The sequence below is a fragment of the Saccopteryx leptura genome, chromosome 8 (genome assembly GCF_036850995.1).
Source record: "Saccopteryx leptura isolate mSacLep1 chromosome 8, mSacLep1_pri_phased_curated, whole genome shotgun sequence".
Taxonomy (NCBI): domain Eukaryota; kingdom Metazoa; phylum Chordata; class Mammalia; order Chiroptera; family Emballonuridae; genus Saccopteryx; species Saccopteryx leptura.
The window spans coordinates 50,166,936-50,189,760 of NC_089510.1; the positions used below are offsets into that span (position 1 = coordinate 50,166,936).

At 38.8% G+C, this 22,825-nt stretch overlaps 1 pseudogene; it reads right to left on the minus strand.

The window, feature by feature from the left end:
* Positions 1–21,059: 21,059 nt before the first annotated feature.
* LOC136379885 (protein Tob1-like) lies at positions 21,060–22,037 on the minus strand (annotated as a pseudogene).
* Positions 22,038–22,825: the final 788 nt, after the last annotated feature.

Sequence of the window (22,825 nt, forward strand, 5' to 3'; positions counted from 1 at the left end):
TTCTGGGCTCTGGGGCTGCAGGCTGGGGCTTTGTTCCTGGGATTCAGGACTCTTCCCTCTCTGCTAAACTCACTTCCCGCCACGTGAGTCTCTCCCAGCTGCCGTTTGCTCTGGGGAGCTGGGCAGCCCTCTCCGCATTTCCACTTTTCCTACCAGACTTGGTGTGGCTTCTTCAGTGTTCCTTGGTTGAAGAGTCCTCTTAGTTTAGTCCAAAGTTGGTTTTTCCAGATGATAGTTCTTAAAATTATTTTGTAATCCACTTTGGTTCTGGGAGGTGGATGTTGGTACATCCACCTACTTCAGCGTCATCTTGTATTTCTCTGAAGGAAGTTTTTGATAGTTGTTTCCATTTTCTTCTTGCTTATGGATCTATTTAGGTTTTTTTGCATAGGCTCTCCACTCTCTTCTCTCTCTCTTCTTTTTGTGATATATTTATTATTTTTATATTGCTTTTTCTGATGGAGTCAGACAATCCTTGTAAGAGCTTTATCATTTTTAAAAATTTGTAAGTTCCTGTCTTCTTCTCTCTGTAGCATGTCTAGTTGCTTGTGCTTGATGTCATTGATCCTCTCTTCTATCTTGCCTGTTCTATTAGCTAAATTTTCTGCCTCATTTTTCAACTTCTGTATTGAGTTCTTCATCTCTGTTTCTAAAGTTCCAATCTGCTTGGTAAAGTACTCACTTTGTTCATTAATTTGTTTTTTGAGCACATTAAACTGTCTGTTAGTGTTTTCTCACATCTCATTGAGTATTTTTAGAATTTCAGTTTTAAATTCTGTATCATTTAACTTCAGGGTTTCCATGTGATTGAGATTGCTTTTTGGAGGGTTTACATTTTTTTTTTCTGAACTACTTGTCTGTGTTGTGTTGTCATGGTATTTGATTTCTTCTTTCTTGTAGCATTTGAAAGTAGTATTGTTAATAACTCTAACAAAAAACAACTAAATAATGAAAAATAAAAAAACCATGAAAAATATTAAAAATTTAAAAATAATGACAGAATAGCCTCAGAAAAGAAAGTGAAAGCCAAAGATAAAAAACAGAAGACAAAAATACTTCACCAAAAATAAGAATAAAAATATAAAAATTTTAAAAATAAAATTTAAAAGAGAAATAGAGAAAAAAGACTTAAAAAGAAAAACAGAAAAAATTCAGGTTTGAAAAGTTACTGCTTTCTTTCAGTAGGTATCACTGTATTGTAAGTTTTAGCTCTGAAATTTCTTAGCTGACTCCACTGAGATGTTGCTGTTACAATGATGTAGGTGGGCTGCAGTGACATTGGTCAGTGGGGTGTGTTGTGAGGGCTTTATGTCTTTACAGTTTTATGGCTTTAGCAATGGTGATCTTAGGCCTTCAGTAATCCTCCCTATGTCTCAACAGACCAAAGGACCAGAAACAGAACACCTCTGTTGTTCATGGGAATGAGTGTCTTTGGAGAGTTAGCTGTGGGATCTGTTACTGCCACTCTTCGTATCCCACAAGATGGCAAAGGCAGGATCTGGGAGGCTGGGGAGGGGCACACTTTGGTTTTCTCTACCTTTGCATTGAGTGAGGGCTGCAGATAGATTGTGGGAACACTGGCTGTGACCCTTGTTTTGCTGCCACTTGGTCTAGTATTGCCCCCTCTGTTCCTCAGTCTCTCTGCTCCTCCCAGCAGAAAGAGTGCCGGGGTTGAGCCCTGGGGGGAATCCAGGGGTCCCACAGAAAGAGACGGCGTCAGCATGAAATGAGTGAGAGAGCTGAATTCTTTTTTAGCATTCACTGCCAGGCATCTCTGCCAATGGCTAGTCTAGCTTTACTTTTATACACACACACTAAATTACAATCACATGGTATTCAGAATACATTGATTAATAATTGTTTTTGTTTCACTATGGTTACATATTTCTAGGCAACAGTTTATTCATTTCTATAAGCTATAAATCAGGTGGTAAGTCATTCTAAGTGTAGTTATACAATAACTTGAGCAGCAATAACAATATTGGTGCAAGCTTCTAAAAGATCAGTATTGATTAATAACTCTACCTTACCTAATGTCCTATTGTCTAGTCAAATTTTATTTGTCTACTTTATTCATATACTAGTTAAGTTCTAACTTTATTTTTCTCAGAGTGTTCTACCACCTGCAGGTCAGGAATGCAAGAAGAAAGGAAAGTTTCTCTACTCTACCACATGAAAAGGCTAGGGAGGTAATGTAATAAATTAAGTGAAGGCTGAAAGGTGCTTCTGTGTATAATCACTATTTCCTACCTATTCATAAGTCAAAATCTATTTTTTCTAACATGATTTATAGGAAGGAATTCTCCTACAGACTTAAGCCTTTTCGAGGGATATCATAGCCAGCCTCTTATGTCTATGAGCTCAAGTAAAGGGGCTTACAGGCTTTTCTGTGGAACTGACACCCTCTGTCTCGTTTCTAGAGAAATTACTACAAATCTTCAGGGAAAGCACAGTGCTATTATCCCTGTGCCATAAATGATAGCACACACACCCAGAAAAGGGGGGGGATAAAAAACCAAATTAATTCAAAAAGTTAAAGGGGAAAGTATCATTGCGCCTTTTCTTTGCTGTGACTGTGCCAACCAGCAACTGTTGATTTTCTTTGCTGTGACTGGGTCAACCAGCAGTTGTTGATCTTCTTTGCTGTGACTGTGTCAACCAGCAGCTGTTGATCAGCTTCTGACAAAGGAGTCCCAGTCACTCTGAGCTTCCTTCTTCATATCCCCAGCAGACAAAACCCAGACAGCCTGACCTTTCTTCCTTCCTTTGGTTCCAGCCAAAAAAAGAAAAACTGGTCACTCTGGGCTTCTCTCCAGAGCTGACCATGAATGCATTTTATCTTTTGACCTACTTTTCAACCCTTCCCACCATTAGTCAATTGGGTGCATGAATCTTTCAGGCATGCCTGCAAGCCCAGCTGGGGTTCCTTTGCTGTGTTATAATTGTTTAATTTGTTGAAATTTCAAGAAAAGAGATCAGGAGTATCTGTCACACCACCATTACTCTAACATCACCCCCCAAATTTTCAAGTATATTATAAGAGTTTGTATGTAATTTATCTCTCTTATTACCTTGTCCAGACCACTGTATTAGCTGCAAAACTCTACACAGTTGCACAGTATTGTTCCCTGACTTGTAGTTATATTTTGTGCCTCTGCCTATAAATCAACTACCTTAAATTTTTTTCATTGAATTTTATTTTGTTATTCTATTTCTCATTTATAGGTGGTCCTTAGATTATGACACAGTTCCATTTCTATGACAATGACATAACCTGAATTTTGGTGTAAATCAAACCACACCCTTGCCTAAGTCACTTACCTGTCCTAACATAACTGTAAAATTATAATCTAGAACATAAAACAAATTAAGCCACAGAAAAAGGAAAATGATGTATATATACTGTACTGTACACTGTACACTGTAGTAACAGAAAAAAACCCGAAAAAATGAGTGTAAAAAAATTTCTTACCTTTATTCCTGTGGTTGGTTTTCATACTAGAAGGAGCATTGCAAGGTGGGAGAGAGTAACCTATTGAGAGGAGGAAGGTGAAGAGACAGGAGAACTGCAGAAGGTGCTGGAGATACTGGGTCAGTTAAATCAGGATTGCCTAAGGAACATGCAGGAGATGCTAGAGATGATTCTACCTGCACTACAGGTGTTTCATCTTGAGAAGCAGCTGATGTACAGGTTACAAGATCTGTTGCAAGCCTCTCTACCTTCTTAAAGAATTGTTCCAGGCTAGTCTGTAAGGTTGATGACTTTTTCTCTTCCAAAATCTGGCTATAGCATCACAAGGCATCCATAACAGCTCTGTAGACCTTACTAAATCTGTCATTGCTGGAGTCTTCAGCTGAAATTTTGCCAACCTATCTTCTACCAAAGAAAACCCTTCTGCCAAACCCTTGGCAGTAAATTTCTTGAGTTCTGGGGTTTCTATCTCTTTCTCTTTAATCAGTTGCTTCTCCAGCTGAATGAGGTCCTCAGCAGACAGCTCCTCTCCATGTGATGCCAGTAGCTCTGTGACATCCTCAGCTTCCACCTCCAAATTAAGCTGTTTACCAATGGCAACAACCTTCTCTGATAGAGCCTCCACTGACTCCTCAAAGGTATGGAAATCATACACAACCTGGGGACACAGTTTTTTTCACACACCATTTAAGTTTGTTCACCTCACTTCATCCCAGGAAAAAGCAATATTTTGTACAGCACTGTAAATGTTATAGGACTTCCAAAAGTCTTTGAATGTCAGGTTTCTATCCTTCTCAGTTCATTAAGGGCATAACTGTCCTCTGGAGGTAGTAGGCCTTGAAAGAGGTGATGACACTTTGGTCCAGGGGCAATAAAAGGACAGTGCTATTAGGTGGAAGGTAAACCACCTTGACATTAGGGTTAAAGTCACTCAAGTGGGCAGGATGACAAGGGGCATTGTCCAGCACTAGCAATGCCTTAAAAGGTAGTCCCTTGCTTACCAGTAGCCCTTTACTGCTAGTACAAAATGGTTGGAAAATCACTTCTCAAAAATCTGAAGTGTCACCCATGCCTTCTTGTTAGACCTCCAGATGACAGAGTTGACCCTTTCTTTCTTTCTTTTTTTTTTTCCCATTTTTCCAAAGCTGGAAACGGGGAGGCAGTCAGACAGACTCCCGCACGTGCCCAACTGGGATCTGCCCGGCATGCCCACCAGGGGGCGATGCTCTGCCCATCTGAGGCATCGCTCTGTTGCATCCAGAGCCATTCTAGCACCTGAGGCAGAGGCCACAGAGCCATCCTCAGCGCCCGGGCCATCTTTGCTCCAATGGAGCCTTGGCTGTGGGAGGGGAAGAGAGATACATAGAGGAAGGAGAGGGGGAGGGGTGGAGAAGCAGATGGGCGCTTCTCCTGTGTGCCCTGGCCGGGAATCAAACCCGAGACTCCCGCACACCAGGCCAATGCTCTACCGCTGAGCCAACCGGCCAGGGCCAGAGTTGACCCTTTCAAATACCCTTTAGTACTCTTGGATTCTCTGCATGGTACACTAACAAAGGCTCAAGTTTGAAATCACCTGCAGTATTCTCCCTAAGAAGCAAAGTCAGTCTCTCCTTGCTAGCTTTATGGCCTGGCACTGTCTTCTCTTCCTTGGTAATGTAGGTCCTGTTAGGCATATGCTTCCAAAAGAGGCCTGTTTCATCAACACTAAACACTTGTTCAGCACAGAAGCCCCCCCCCATGTAGTCTATAAGTACAATAATAATGGCATAAGCCAGTACATTCATGTCTCAATTTCTTTAAGTTTTTATGAGAGTGAGTGATATAAACTCTAAATACTGTATGTTGAGACTGTCATAACCCAAGGACCCCCTGTATTAAGATCACTATCAATGGTTTTTCTTTCACCTCATCTTGCCAAAAAGGTATTCAAGAAGTAGTTGATTAGTAATTTAGTGAATCTGTAAATAATCTATTCATTAAGAAAAATAAGTGGCAATATTAATATTTCAAAGTAAAATTATTTATTTTTTTCTAAAGTCATTAATAATCTAGTTTGTATATAATTCTACTCTACACTGATAAAACATTAAAGTAACAAAGTCTCTTTATTTTATATAAATTTAGAAGATAAAATAATTAGTATATAAAAAGAATTATATACATAATGTATATTTATTTATATATGTGTATATACATGAGAATGAAAATAAGAATAAAGGTGATCATCTTAACCAAGCTGTGGTCTGGGTCAACCAATGAAAGTAGCAAGTGAATCTTGAATCTGAATTTAATTGAATGGTAACCATGAATTGATGGGGAGATGTTTACTGCCACTGAGGCAAAAAGAAAAATTGTTAAAAACATGAAAAAAAATGGAAACAGTCAAGAGTTGGGAGTAAAAGTGGTAAGATTCAGTTTGACTCATACCATGCAGAGAATACTAATAGATGAGGAAATATTAATACATACAAATCTGTCTACTTGTGTTTTAATCAATAGATAATCTAAAGAAAAAAGTGGTTCTTAGCAAGATGACAAGGTTTATGGTTTTGTTTTTCTTTAAGATTTTATTTATTGATTTTACAGAGGGGGTGGGGAATGAATAGCTGCTTCACTTTAGCTATTAATTAGTTGCTTCTTATATGTTCCTTGACCAGGCAAGCCCAGGGTTTTGATCTAGGGACCTCAGCTTTCCCAATTGGAAAAGGTATTTTTGAAAGCTGTGTCAGGAAGAACTTGAGACAGAAGAAGAAAGTATAACCAGGAGGATATTGGGATGATATTAAGATCAAGTGATTAGGGCTAGTACAAAAATAACAACTATGGGATCATATAGGAAAGACACATGAAAAACCACCAAATTTTGTAGCAGGATAAATACACAGAACAGAGAATAGTAAAAAGACAATTTGAGCCCTGGCTGCATAGCTTGATTGTTTAGAGCTTTGTCCTGATACACAGAGGTTGATGGTTGGATTCCCGGTCAGGGCACATACAGAAACAGATCAATGTTTCTGTATCTTTCCCTTCCTCTCTCTTTAAAATCAATAAAGTAAAACAATTTTTAAAAAGTCAGTTTGAGATTATAAGTGTAAATTGAAGACAGATCATTAATGATAATGGAGAATTTAAGAAGGTACAATATTTTGAAGGGGATAGTTTTTGACCTGTTAAGTTTTAATGTCATTAAAATAGCTACCCTTGCAAGTAACTGAAAATTTGAGACTAAGTCAAAGTCAGGGATAATTTATGATTTTTTTTCTACTCTAGGAATGATATTGTTTGTTTGTTTTATTTGCTGACTTTGGCAAAATGGGAGAATGACCCTGCCTTTTTAAGAAGGCTGTCTGAGCTGCTGAGCCAAGGTAATTCTTCCATTTATTAAATTATCCAAGTGATGTGAACTGAGTACCTTTTCTGTGTCAAGAATGCTGAGTGCTGTAGATATGAAGATGAAGAGGTGACCTCCCAGTAGTCATTCAAACAAAGAATTACAAAAAATATAATAATTGCCTCTGAAAACCAGGTTGTTTAGTCATTGTGCTTAAGGGCAAAATTCATTGTAAAACCATGTTTCTATAGCTTTGTCCCCAATAGGCTCAGCAGAAAATCCAGCCTTTTCAAAAGCCTTCAAAGTCTTAGTTTAGGATTTCTTAGAAGTGTCACAGGTTTTCTCTCAGTTAGCACATGGCCTCTCTTTCATGGAAAGTTCTGAATCTAAACCTACTTCAGTATAGTTAGAATATGAGGTATGGAGTGACACCTTAGTAGGACGTGAGCCTGGTCAAGCAAGGAGAAATCAGGAATCTACGCTGGACCTCTCTAGCTTCTGTAACATTTTTTCATAATTTGCTTTTATGAAATAGTACCTAGTCTCATAGGAATATTCCACAGGACTGCTGCTTATTCAGAGGAACAAAGAAAAGCAAACAGATCTTTTTGTTCCACTTACTAAGAAATCTTTTGATGTGAATTGGACAGGCTTCCTTTGATGGAATGCTGCCATTTTCATTCTTTAGACTCTGTATCCCTCTCTCTTTTTCTGTTTTGGAATGGAGCCTCTCACCAATTTAATCTCTGGGTCTTCATGGCTAGATAACCTTCTTGCAGTCAGTCATCTACCTCTAGGCCTGAACACACTGCCTTTGGGAATTAATACTGAGCAGGTCTTTAGAGCTGCTGTTTTGTTGTTGTTGTTGTTGTTCTTTACCTGCATTGCTGGCCAAGGAAAGAAATCTGTTCGCTCACCAAAAGGAGTCATCCTGTCACCTACAAGAATTCTGGCTCCCAACCCTCAGGTTTTCCTGAGTCTCTAGCTTTGGTTCTAACTGCAACTCATCCTCCACCTCCAAATCCATGGATTAGCTGCTTCCTCCTGTTCTCTCTTAATACATCTGTAATGCTCTTTTGGATACTTCAGAGATGTTCTAGACCAATGCTTTCCAACCCTTAAATTACATAATAATCACCTGGGGGTCACATTGAACTGCAGATCCTAATTCATTAGGTCTGGCCTGGGTCCTAAGATTCTGAATTTCTAATGGTATCCCAGGTAAAGCCAATGCTGCTGGTCCATGGATCACACTCTAAGTAACAAGGTTCTGAAGACTTTCTGGGACATATTCCCCAGCCCAGTTTTAAGTAAGCAACCTCATCTGAAAAGGAGATGGTGGTCACCACTGCATCTGCCTGACCCAGTTATGCTTCTTTTCACCCGCGTTTCTGGATCTTTCAGCTTCCAGCTGGGCCTTTCAGGGAAATCAGCATAAGTCCAAATGGAATCATCCTCATGTCTGATCAGCAGATATAGGGGAAGCTCATACAGGCTCTTCTGCTCAGCCCCAAGGTTTTCAAAGCAGCTCTTTTCTACTTTTTTCTGCAGCTCTTGCTATCTTTGGAGATCAGTTTGCTCCCTCGCTTGGCTACAGAGTGGAACATGGACTTCTTTTCTGTATTCATTTTGTTTCCTGTGACTTTATTGTATTGGTTCATTGTTTCTAATAGTTTTTTGTGGAATCTTTGGGGTTTTCTGTATACAGGATTATGTCACCTGAAAAACAAACAAACAAACAAACCAAAAACAAAACCTTTACTTCTCCTTTCAATATAGATGGCTTTAATTTTTTTTTCTTGCCGCATAGCCCAGCTAAAATTTCCAGAACTATGTTGAATAAGAGTGGAGAGAGTGGACAGCCTTGTCTTGTTTTCACTTTTAGAGAAAAAGCCTTCATTTTTTTCACCATTTAGTATGATATTAGCTGATGGTTTGTCATAAATGGCCTTTATTATGTTGTGGTACTTTTCTTCCTTGATTGCTTTTGAGATGGTATTGTTAAGAACTCTAAGAAGAAACAATTTTTTTTCCAGTAGGTATCACTGTACTACAAGTTTGGCTCTGTGAAATTCTTGGGCAGAACACCACTGAGATGTTGCTGTTGTAGTGATGTAGGTAAGGCCACAGCCATGTTGATGGGTGGGGCATGTTGTGAGTGCTTTGCAGTTTCGGCTTTACAGCTTTGTGGCATTAGGGTTTTAGCAGTGGTGGTTTCAGGTCTCTGGAAATTCTTTCCCAGGTCTCAGCAGACCAGGGGTTGGGTTGTGAAGAACTTCCTTCTCTCAGGGAAGAGAGTGGCCCCAGAGGGTCAGCTGTGGGGGGCTTCCACCACCACTCTTTGTACTGTGTGGTGAGGAAGGTGGTACCTGGCAGGATAAGGGTAACATTTTGGTCTTTCCTGACACTGTGCAGAGCATGGGCTGCTGGTAGAGCACTGGCTGTGGGCTGAATGCACTTGAGCACTGCATAGGCCAAACTCCATAGGCTTAGCACGGACCAATGGAGCATACACCATGCACCATGAGAGCTAAGCAACTTAGGCCCAGTGCATGCCAATTGAGTGAGTGCTGCAGGCTGAGCGTGGGCCCAGTGCTAGCTGACTGCATGCCAAGTGACGTGGACAGTCCTCAGTAACCTAGGCTGTAACCCTGCATGTAGTTGTGCCAGCCTTTGTTCCAGTCCTTCCCTTATGTCTCTCAGTCTCTCTGCTTCTCCTGGCTCAGAATAAAACTCAAGCCTTCCTCCCTCTCTCAGTCCAGGAAGGAGAAATAAAAATTAAGTCCTTTGCCTTCTCTCCTCTCCAGATCCCACTGCAAAAGCATTTTGTCTTCTGCCCTCCTTTTCAACCCATTCCACTGTCTGTCCATTCATTGCACTGATCTTTTAGGCATGACTGTGAGCTCAGCTGGGGTTTCTTTGCTGTGTTATAGTTGTTCAATTTGTTGAAATTTTAGGGAGAGAGATCAGAATTATCTCTCATGCTGCCCCTTCTCTGATGTCACTCACAAGATTTACTATTAACAGCCTGACTGGTGATGGCACAGTGGATAGAGCATCAATCTGGGATGCTGAGGACCCAGGTTTGAAAGCCTAAGGTTGTCGGCTTGAACATGGCTCATCTGGCTTGAGTGCAGGCTCACCAGCTTGAGCTTGGGGTTGCCGGCTTGAATGTGGGATCATTGACACCATCCTATGGCACTGGCTTGAAGCCCAAGATTGCTGGCTTGAGCCTAAGGTCATTGACTTAAGCAAGAGGTCACTTGTTTAGCTGGAGTCATCCCCCCCCCCCCCCCAGTCAAGGCATGTATGAGAAGCAATCAATGGGACAACTAAAGTGATCTAACTACAAGTTGATGCTTCTCAAAAAAAAAAAAAAAAAGATTTACTATTAATAGACTAATTGTCACTACTGTTTTAAAAAGTTGAAAAATCTAAATTTTGCATTGTAGAATCAAAATAAATTGAGAGGGAATACACCATTTCCCAACTGCATGGCCCCTTTACAGATGCACTTTCCTCCACTGTTCTTTACATGGCTGGTTTTTTTCTCACCATTTATGTCTTAGCTTAAACATTACCTTCTAGAGACCTTGAGGTCCTTTCTAAGAAGTTTCCACCTTCTTGTGTCATTAGGCTTGGACACTTTATTCAGTTTATTTTCTTCTTAGCCTAATCACAGGTTGTGCTTATATATTTATTCATCTCATTTATTTTTTAAAATCTATTCACTAGGCTAAAATTTCTACAGGGGCTTAGGAACTATGTCTGGATAGTCCAGTATTTAATCAGAATCTTGCTTATTTAAATACAGATATATCAACATGCTATGTTGTAGGTGCTCAATAAATATTTGGTGAATGGATGCTTAAATTGGATCTAACCTTGGTAGGGGACAACTATGCAAGCATTAATTTTACAGACAGTGCATTTTAAGGCTTCTTAATGACAGTGAAGTTCCAAAACTTTGAGTTTAAATAGTCTGAATGGGAAGTTTGTGGAGTCATGTGGAGTTCTGCAATTCCAGAAACCCCAGATAGGCCTCAAGGCTAATTAGCAATCAGGCATGGTTGGTCCCTTGACTTAATTTTTAACAAAATCTCTTGTGAGACCATCAAACATAAACAATTATTGGATTAACAGACAAAAATTTAATGGTGCCTCCTAGTTCAAATGGTTTAAAAAGCTGATATAAGGCATTCATATTCTCTTAGTCTGTCCCTTGAAAGATTATTCTTCTCTTAAATTACTTGCCATAGCTTCTATATATGCTTGGAAAGATTATCACCTATTCATTTTTACCTTTATTTCAATTCAGTTTAATAAACAGCCTGACCAGGCAGTGTTGCAGTGTATAAGCATCAGATTGGGACATGGAGGACCCAGGTTGCAAACCCTGAGGTTACTAGCTTGAGCGTGGGCTCATCCGCCTTGAGCATGGGCTCACCAGCTTGAGTGTGGGGTCACTGGCTTGAGCCTGTGATCATAGACATGACCCTATGTTCGCTGGCTTGAGCCTAAAGGTTGCTGGCTTGAGCCCAAGGTCGCTGGGGTCACTCATTCTGCTGTACCCCTCCTACCCCCATCAAGGCACATATGAGAAAGCAGTCAATGAACAACTAATGTGCCACAATGAAGCATTGATGCTTCTCATCACTCTTCCTGTCTGTCTGTCCCTTTCTCTCTCTCTGTCACACACACACACAATATATATATATATATATTTATATTAAAATAAAAAACAGATATGAGGTCTTTTGTGAGTGGAAGTACATCCCTGTATGATTAGGGAATGGAACTCTGCATGATTTTAAGAAAGTAAAATGTATGGTCAGAGCTCCCTGAAGGGAGCACTGAAGAACATTAAAATAGTTTTCTCTCATGGTTGTGAAAAGGGAAAAGAGGAGCATAGTAAATATTTTTATACAACATTCTCAGTCTCTTCTTAGAAGGTTTCAGTAGGCTTAGACTTTGGACTTTATTAAACCTAGGAAAAGCAAATAAGCTTCAGTAAAGGAATAGCACATATATGAATGTGAGTACATGTAGCTATAAGAGGGGAGAAAGAGGAAAGTCATTCTTTGTGTGCACAGTACAAAAAACAAAGTTCTTTCCCTGGAGTGTGAAACCATTAGAACTCCAAAAGTGCCACATAGAATTAAAGCCAAATATGGACATCCCCACATGACTCAGCAATTCCACTTCCAGGATATACCCAATAGAAATACATACATATATTCACTAAAAACAAACAATTATATACTTGAATATATATAGAAACATTATTTATTGTGACCTCAAACTGGAAACTATCCAAATGTCCAACAAAAAATAGAAAGGAAAAATAAATCATGGTATGTTCACAAAGTATAATACTATCCTGCCATGGAGAATTCAAATCTAAATCTGTACACACAATATGAAAAAAGCTTCACAAATGTAACATTGAGCAAAAGAAAATCGACACAAAGAGTATATGTGATATATATGACTCAAATGATATAAAATATGAATACAAGAAAATCTATGCTGTTAGAAATTAGGATAGTAGTTACCCTTAAAGAGGAAAGTAAGGATGAGAAGTGAGCAGTGGGGTTTAAATTTTTGGAATGTTACTATTATTGTCTTTCTTGATATGGGTATTGGTTAAGTAGTTGTATTGTTTGTGAAAATTCAGCAAGCTGTGTGCTTATGACATTTGCACTTTCCTATAGGTATATATACGGCTCACAAAAATTAGAGGGTATTTTCAAATGATTATGAAGCTATAAAATATCCCCTAATATTTGTGAGCAGTATATTATATATTATTTTTTTAAAAGGCAGTTCTCTTTAGGTCTAAGGAGTCTCTATTTCCTCAACGATCAAATTGTTATTCTCTTTTCTCCTTGCTTTCATCTTTTTTGGGTTGGTATCTTGAAAATTTAATAGAGAAACAAGGAGCAGTGATTTAAATAGCTAAACCCAATTGAAAAGTGTGAGAATCAAAGAAAAAAATTTTTAAAGGAAAGAGAAGCAAGAAAGATTACAAATAAAGAAAAGGAAGGAAGGAAGCAAAAAAGGAAGGAAGGAAAGAAATAGAAAGAAAAGAAAAAAGAAATTTCATCATATATTATCAGCCCTTAACACTTTCTTCTGGTGACTGGGCTACTAGACCTTCTCCCTTAAACAACTAGCATCTTCCCTCAGCCTATCCATCACAGAGGAGCAACACTTTGCACAGTCTGGGGGTTTTGTCAAAAAGAGGTGACTAAATAGAGACTTTCTGGGACATATTCCCCAGCCCAGTTTTAAGTAAGCAACCTCATCTGAAAAGGAGATGGTGGTCACCACTGCATCTGCCTGACCCAGTTATGCTTCTTTTCACCCGCGTTTCTGGATCTTTCAGCTTCCAGCTGGGCCTTTCAGGGAAATCAGCATAAGTCCAAATGGAATCATCCTCATGTCTGATCAGCAGATATAGGGGAAGCTCATACAGGCTCTTCTGCTCAGCCCCAAGGTTTTCAAAGCAGCTCTTTTCTACTTTTTTCTGCAGCTCTTGCCATCTTTGGAGATCAGTTTGCTCCCTCGCTTGGCTACAGAGTGGAACATGGACTTCTTTTCTGTATTCATTTTGTTTCCTGTGACTTTATTGTATTGGTTCATTGTTTCTAATAGTTTTTTGTGGAATCTTTGGGGTTTTCTGTATACAGGATTATGTCACCTGAAAAACAAACAAACAAACAAACCAAAAACAAAACCTTTACTTCTCCTTTCAATATAGATGGCTTTAATTTTTTTTTTCTTGCCGCATAGCCCAGCTAAAATTTCCAGAACTATGTTGAATAAGAGTGGAGAGAGTGGACAGCCTTGTCTTGTTTTCACTTTTAGAGAAAAAGCCTTCATTTTTTTCACCATTTAGTATGATATTAGCTGATGGTTTGTCATAAATGGCCTTTATTATGTTGTGGTACTTTTCTTCCTTGATTGCTTTTGAGATGGTATTGTTAAGAACAAAGGGGAAGAAAAGGATAACAAGAAGGATAGGGAGTCATCATCTTCAGTGAGGCTTGTTTTTTCTTTTCTTTTTTTAGTGCATATGAGAGAAAGAGACAGAGGGACAGGCAAGAACAGATAGACAAGAAGGGAGAGAGATGAGAAACATCAGTTTGTTGTTGTGGCACTTTAGTTGTTCATTGATTGCTTTCTCATACATGCCTTGACTGGGGGCTGGTGCTGAGCCAGTAACCCCTTGCTCAAGCCAGCAACCTTGGGCTCAAGTCAGTGACCCTGGGCTTTAAGCCAGTCACCTTTGGGCTCAAGCCAGTGATCATGAGTCATGTCTATGATCCCATGCTCAAGCTGGTGACCTTGGGGTTTCAAACCTGGGACCTCTGCATCCCAGGTTGATGCTCTATCCACTATACCACTGCCTGGTCAGGCCAGTGAGGCTTTCTATAAATCACCACCTGTACACTATTTTTAAAATTGTACTTATTTTCTTATCATTTAACTATTCCATGGCCACTTTGGGAAATACACTCAATAAAGAACATTAATTAAATCATACTTTTCAAATCAAGCACATTTAAACTAGATACAATTTCTCCATTTATTCCTTAATACATGCAGCAACACTAAATTTAGTTGTTCTTTCAATATTATGAACAAATTTTTCCAAACAGTTTTTATGTAAGTGAATTACTTTTATTCTCAAAAATCTCAATGAGCTATAGGAGACTCTTTTGAGTGATTAAAACCTAACCTGGCTGGAGCCAGTGAGCTAAAGCACAAAGTGAAAAGACAAGAGTCAAATAGTTGATCCCAAGTATTACTGATATATAGGATGATTTGTTATGGACCTTATCTATTCTTAGGTGTCTACATAATAATTTCTAAATGATAAAGTCCAATTGGCTCTTTGTCTAGAGAATATCAGACCTTCAGAAACATTTGATGATTCATTTTTCCATTCATAAATGAAGCATTAACATAAACATTGTTATTCTTTTCCAATAAGCTGGAAAACAAACTCTCAGAAGTCAAAAGAAGCACCCTGGCCTGGAGTCTCAGTTGAAAGAAACTACAATGATCACCAGGAGTCAATTCTTTTTTTATTCAGTGAGAGGAGGGGAGGCAGAGACAGACTCCTGCATGTGTTTGGACTGGAATCCACTCAACAAGCCAACTAGGGGGCTATGCTCTGCCCTGGGGTGTTGCTCCATTGCTCAGCAACCAAGTTCTTCTTAGTGCCTGAGGCAGAGGCCATGGAGCCATCCTCAGAGCCCAGGGCCAACTCACTCTAATTGAACCATGGCTGCAGGAAGGGAAGAGAGAAAGAGAGAGAAACGAGAAGGGGAAGAGTGAAGAAGCTAATGGGCACTTCTCGTGTGTACCCTGACTGGGAATCAAACCCGGGATATCCATATGCTAAGCCGACACTTTACCACTGAGCCAACTAGCCAGGGTCCAGGAGCCAATTCTTTATTTTTATAGAGAAGGAGGCTGCAAAGCACTCACAACATGCCCCACCCATCAACATGGCTGTGGCCTTACCTACATCACTACAACAGCAACATCTCAGTGGTGTTCTGCCCAAGAATTTCACAGAGCCAAACTTGTAGTACAGTGATACCTACTGTAGGAGTTAGTAACTGGAGCCCAGGCAATCCAGTCATGGCTTCTCTGGGTAATCTGTGGTGTATGTGACCATGTTATTTTTAAGAATCTGGTTTCATTTCAGTGTTAGGGCACAGAAGAGGATTACACTATTTTCAGTTATTAAATTTAGATCTAGTTATATACCTGGAAATACAGATTATAGAATAAATTTCCCCCATAAACTTTCTCTTTAAGAAATGTGTTCTTGCCTGACCTGTGATGGCGCAATGGGATAAAGCATCAACCTGGAATGCTGAGGTTGCCGGTTCGAAACCCTGGGCTTGCCTGGTCAAGGCACATATGGGAGTTGATGCTTCCTGCTCCCCTTCTCCTCTTTCTCTCTCTCTCTCTTTCTCTCTCTATCTATATCTCTCCTCTCTAAAAATAGAATAAAGTCTTTAAAAAAAAAAAGAAATGTGTTCTTACAAGAATATTTTCTGTCTCTTATCTTTTTTTCATAATGTTTTTCCTGTCCTTTCCCAATATCACTCAGGCTTTTGTTACTGTTTTTCTTCCTTCATTCTTTCTGGGTTAAACTGGGAGATAATTTAAAAATAAATTCATAGATAGAGCTAACACAAAATAATGTTGACTTGAAAAAAATAAATATGCTTTAGATTAAATGAAAGAAGACATAGATGAAAATGTTCATATATAGACTTTTACTAGTTTAAAGGGCTTCAATATGAGAATTTTAAAGTAGGAATAAAATTTTGTCTTACATAAACTTTTACCCAAATAGTTTCATTTTGAAAAATATTTTGATACAGTACATCATTCTGCATTTAAAAAAATTAATTATTTTTTTGTCCTTAATCTTGAACAATTGTGGAAATTTAAAGACTATCTTGTAGTAAGTAAATATTTTGTTATGTAATATATATATATATATTTTTTTTTTTATATAATTTTATTTTTTTAATGGGGTGACATCAATAAATCAGGATACATATATTCAAAGATAACAAGTCCAGGTTATCTTGTCGTTCAATTATGTTGCATACCCACCACCCAAAGTCAGATTGTCCTCTGTCACCTTCTATCTTGTTTTCTTTGTGCCCCTCCCCACCCCCTATCCCTCTCCCATTCCCCCCTCCCCCCCCGTAACCACCACACTCTTATAAATGTCTCTTAGTTTCACTATTATGTCCCACCTACGTATGGAATAATACAGTTCCTGTTTTTTTCTGATTTACTTATTTCGCTTCGTATCATGTTATCAAGATCCCACCATTTTGCTGTAAATGTTCCGATGTCATCATTTCTTATGGCTGAGTAGTATTCCATAGTGTATATGTGCCACATCTTCTTTATCCAGTCATCTATTGATGGGCTTTTTGGTTGTTTCCATGTCCTGGCCACTGTGAACAATGCTGCAATAAACATGGGGCTGCATGTGTCTTTACGTATCAATGTTTCTGAGTTTTTGGGATATATACCCAGTAGAGGGATTGCTGGGTCATAAGGTAGTTCTATTTTCAGTTTTTTGAGGAACCACCATACTTTCTTCCATAATGGTTGTACTACTTTACATTCCCACCAACAGTGTATGAGGGTTCCTTTTTCTCCACAGCCTCTCCAACATTTGCTGTTACCTGACTTGCTAATAACAGCTAATCGAACAGGTGTGAGGTGGTATCTCATTGCCGTTTTGATTTGCATTTCTCTAATAGCTAAAGAAGATGAGCATCTTTTCATATATCTGTTGGCCATTTGTATTTCTTCCTGGGAGAAGTGTCTATTCATATCCTCTTCCCATTTTTTTATTGGATTGTTTGTTTGTTTGTTGTTGAGTTTTATGAGTTCTTTGTATATTTTGGATATTAGGCCCTTATCTGAGCTGTCGTTTGAAAAAATCATTTCCCATTTAGTTGGCTTTCTGTTTATTTTGTTATCAGTTTCTCTTGCTGAGCAAAAACTTCTTAGTCTGATGTAGTCCCATTCATTAATTTTTGCCTTCACTTCTCTTGCCATTGGAGTCAAATTCATAAAATGCTCTTTAAAACCCAGGTCCCTGAGTTGAGTACCTATGTCTTCTTCTATGTACTTAATTGTTTCAGGTCTTATGTTTAGATCTTTGATCCATTTTGAGTTAATTTTTGTACAGGGGGAGAGACTGTAGTCCAGTTTCATTCTTTTGCATGTGGCTTTCCAGTTTTCCCAGCACCATTTATTGAAGAGGCTTTCTTTTCTCCATTGTGTGTTGTTGGCCCCTTTATCAAAAATTATTTGACTATATATATGTGTTATGTAATATTTTAACAAAATTTTTAAAAGAAGAAAATATTTGTTTTTCTTCTTTGTAAAGAAAAACAGGTTTTAGAATTATCTTAGACACTAGAATATCATAAATGAGGATGTAATATTTTTCAGTTTACAAAGTATTTTAACACAAATTAAATTTGCTTAATTCTTATAAACATACAAGAAGTAAGCAGGAGAAACATTTTTATACCCATTTCACAGATGAGGAAACTGATACTAAGCAAGGTAAAGAGATTTTTGCACAGTCACATAACAATTTAGTGGCAAAAGCATCTTGAAAGTAGGTTTTTGGTCTGTAAATTCTGTGGGGGGTTTTTAATGCTATACCATGGCTCCTTCCCCTCTTCTTCCTTATTGTCCCACCCCCATTGTCTGCCCTTCCCATTCCACATGATGAGTCTAAGGTAGACTGTCAAGAGAATGTACTCAGGTTGACATATTGAGTCAAGAATTCTGGCTGTACAAGCCTCCACCCTCCTACCCAAGTGAAAAAATTCTGACAAGGCCATCTGTTTAGTCAAGCATGTGCCTGATGGCTGTGGGAGGATCGACAACTGTACCACCATGGATTCAGGCCCTGGAGAGTAAATATTGAAACATGTGTGTGTGCCTCAGGGCTCAGTGATGGGCACATTTTAAGGATCTAAATAATAATAGTGTTGGTGATGCTGCCAGCCCTAGTACTGGTACCTGAGCTTCATTTGAAGGAGAGCTGCGGCCATTTTGCTGATCATACATTCTCTCTCTGTCACTCATGCAGGTTCTCCAGCCTACTCCCTGCTGTCCCCATTCCTGCATTGGCTCTCTCCTTCCTACTTTCCCAGCCATATTTTCTCTTTTGAAAGCCACACTTTGTATTCCCATGGATTCTTGACAGTTGATTTCTTCCAAGGAGATGCCTGAATTCCTATTTTTTTCTTCTCTATGATGTGGACTACTTCATATATCAGTAAGAAGCAAATAACATAGTCATCAGGATGTGTTGGGTAAGGTATGCATCAGGTGGCATGGGAATAGACAAAGAGAAAGCTGTATCTGCTCTCAATTATCATCCAACTGATTTGGAAGATAAAGAATGAGATCACCTAGAAAAATAAGGTGCCTTTAAATAGGTGCCAATTATTATATATGATGGCACTTACAGGGGAATCAAAGGAACTCACAGTAAAGAAAACAGGTAGGGTTACAAAGGGGTAGCATTTAGGAAAAAGAGAAAACAGGTAAGTGGTGATTTAGGTGGGCTTAGACTCAACAATCTCCATCAAAACTCATTCCCTAACTGCTCCGAATAAACATACAATCCAAGTTGGGTTTTTTTGTTTGTTTGTTTTAATGAATTTTCTATCTAAACTCAGCTTCAAAATGAGACCCCTAGTTACTCTTCTCAGATCAGGTTGTCACTTAACCTAATCTCTTCAAATTTAGAAGTCCTGGCCCTGGCCAGTTGGCTAAGTGGTACAGCATGGGCCCATCATGTAGATGTCCTGAGTTTGATTCCCGGTCAGGGCACATAGCAGATGTGATTATCTGCTTCTCTACTCCTTCCCCTCCCCCCTTTGCTCCCTGTCTCCCACCCCCAGCCATGGCTCAATTGGTTCCAGTGAGATGGCCTGGGGCTTCACCTCAGGAGCTAAAAATAGCTCAGTTGCAAAGCAATGGAGCAACCCCCAGATGGGCAGAGCATCCCCATATAGGGGACTTGCCAGGTGAATTCTGGTAGGGAGTCATGCAGAAGTTTGTCGCTCTGCCTCCCCTCTTCTCACTTAATAAAAAACAAAACAAAACAAATCCAATTTAGAAATCCTGGAAATATACTGAGAGCAAATGAAAATTATATAGAGAGAATTTTAGAAAAAAGTATTGATATATTTTCTGAGAGCAAGTGAGTTTCAAAGAAAATTGTATATAGAGAATTTTAGAAAAAAGTATTGAGATATTTTTATAGTTGGAAATAGAGGTTAGCACAAAGCCAGTAATAAGTATGAAGACAGGAAATGTGGCTAATGCACAAAGAAAGCCATGTCTGGCTATAGAGAGAAAAGAAAATGGAGATTGGAAAAGAATGGTAGACTGATGGAGGTTCCTAAAGGCCAGCCTAATAGTAACAATGGCTAACATTTATCAAGCCTCAGTTATATGCTGGGCCCTCTGTTAGATATCGTAGTGCACTAACATATTTTAGTATCACAACAATTCTATAAGAAAGTGTTATGAATCCTTTTATAGATGATGTAATAAAAGGATAAAAAAAGTTCATCAGTTACACAGCTAATAAGTGACACAACTATCTATCTGAATCTGCATTTTATGCTATTTCCCCCTTTTATCAATTGAAAAACAAGTAGTTTAGATTGACTATGCTAAGAAGTTGGGAATGTTTATAAGTTTCATTTTATTTTATTTTTTTATTTTAAAGAATTTTAATGCAAACTTAATATAAACTATGTCAGTCTCTTTTAACATGTAAGACACTGACTCAAAATACTTCTATACCATTTTTTCAAGTATTGCACAATATAGGTACAAAATTAATATTTATAATTACATTTTCTTCCATAATAAACAGAAATTTTTGAACCTTTAATAGAAAATACATTTTTTAAAAAAAATTTATTTATTCATTTTAGAGAGGAGAGGGAGAGACAGAGAAAGAGAGAAGTGTGGAGGAGCTAGAAGCATCAACTCCCATATGTGCCTTGACCAGGCAAGCCCAGGGTTTCGAACCGGCGACCTCAGCATTTCCAGGTGGATGCTTTATCCACTGCGCCACCACAGGTCAGGCCGAAAATACATTTTTTTTGAAAAAGTAAATATTCGTACATTTTAATTCCACCACTAAAGGAATTTTCTGTACACAACTTTTAGAATAGTTGATGTCTTTAAGGTGGATATCTTACAATTTCAGTTAAAAAAAAATGAAGCTGCTGCTGTCATGGATCACTGTAGTAAAAAGATATCGTATATAAATGCAATACCATATCATAGAAACAATATATTTATATATATATCCTCTGATATTTTGCAAACGCTGGTCAAAATTAAATTATACAATTAGAAAAGATCAATAAACCCACTTATTAGTGCCAATTTTTTATTTTAAAAATCAGCTATGTCCTTGCTATATCTGAACTACTGTAAGAGGCCATCTCTGAGAGTGTACTTTAAAATAGACAGTCAGTATAAAATAACTTTGTGCTTGGTTGGCAAAGGAAAAATGATGCATGTTTTATTTTTGTAACCAAGTGAATGCATCCTTACTATAAGCTTAAAAAAAAACTCAAGGAGTTGAAAAAAAAAATCCTCCTTGTACCCGAACATTTTAACTTGTACTATACATTTTTTCTTCTTTTTTCAATTAGCCACAACAGTCTGGAATTGCTGGTTAGAACACTGCATGTTATGTAAGCTAAAATTCAAGCCATCTACCAAAGACTTATCATTGAGGCCTCCGTAGGCCACAAACCCATCAAAGGCATTAATGTACTAAAGAGGACTGTCACCTGGGAACCATCCACTGGTAATGCATATTAGGAAAACTAAATTCCTTGGTATTAGGAGAAAGAGCAGAGGTTGTCTGCTGTTGCTGTTGCTGCTGTGGTGATGGTGGCTGGGCCCACTGCTGCTGGCTACTTAGGCTTTGCCCATACAGAGAGTGCATTGAGGAGGAGATGGCTTTCTGCTTCAAGAGATCATTCACATTCAAGCCGAGGCTGATAGAACTATGTTCAGCCTCATTGCTGCGGCCACTATTCTTCATTTTGGTAGAGCCAAACTTGGTAGCAGTAAAAGTGGCAGTGGTAAAGGTAAATGGCTGAAGGAACCAGGGCATGAAGGCAGGGCTTACAGTAGCCGAGTGACCAAAGGGGGACAATGGAGAACTGGACACTGGTGAGGCTGGGTCACTTATGGGCATAAAAACCTGGGCCTCTGGGTTAAAGCTGTTTTTGATCTCTTTATTTACCTCACATCCATTTTCATTATTATCATCCACATAAAGCACCATTACTGGTCCCTTGTCACCAGTTTGGTAGGAAACCCCAAACAGGTCGATCCAAACACGAAGATCCTGGGGCAAATTGTGATGAACATAGTCAATGTCCAGACCACTGTCTTGGGATGCTTGTTCTATCACTGGGTCTCTTTTCTCCCCCACATGTATACATCCAAACCCTGATTCTTTGTATGGCTTTTCAGGATACCAATACCCTTCATATTTCTTTTTTGGAAGTCTTTCAAACTTTTCACCAAAAAGGTTGACATGTCTCCTGGGAAGCTTATTGTACAAATATGAAATGATAAAATTTAGGCTACTTGGATTTCAAGCTGCATAGCTGCTATGCCACAAAGTTAGATTTGTGTTTCAACCCACCTCCAGTACTCCCCACCACCCACACACAGGAAAAACCATTCAGTTTGTGGCAGAGAAACAAATTTTCATTCAAAGTGCTTGTATTAGTAGGTTATCCTTCACCTTGAGTGGTCTTGTTCGGGATGCTTCGGGGCTGCTTTCAGCACAGACCTAGTTGCAGGGCAGAGGAGAAGGGATGGTGGGTGGGGGCCCAGGGGGCTCGACAGGCAGTGAGCTGGATTAGTGCACATTGATATGAACAGGTGGAGGGTGCAGAGGACAGGAGCTTGGTGCTGGTGGGGATGGGGTCAAGTTAACATGCCCATTTCTTCACAGAGCTGGAGCCCGGCCCAGTGTCCCCACCACTCTGGGCCAGGCCAGAGCTTTGCTCCTTATTGTAGATTTTGTTTTTCAATTGAATTTTATTTGTGCCAAAGTAATATATACCAATAGTTTTAAAAGTCAAATATAAGACATACAATTTAGCAGTTCCCTGTCCATCTCCCTCCTCATCTCCAGACACACTTCCTTACAGGCAACCACGTCCACTTCTTTTAGTTTTTTAGTTCTATTATATATTCCGTACTTCAAAATGATATGCTTGACTATTATTGTTTTAACCATTGATATCCTGTTTTTAAATTTTTTAAAACATTTTATTTAGAAAATTAAATTATACAGTACAGGGTGACTGATCAGTAAGAGTACATAGGTTTCAGGTAATCATTTCTATAATGTTTGAACTGTTGATTGCATTATATGCCCATAA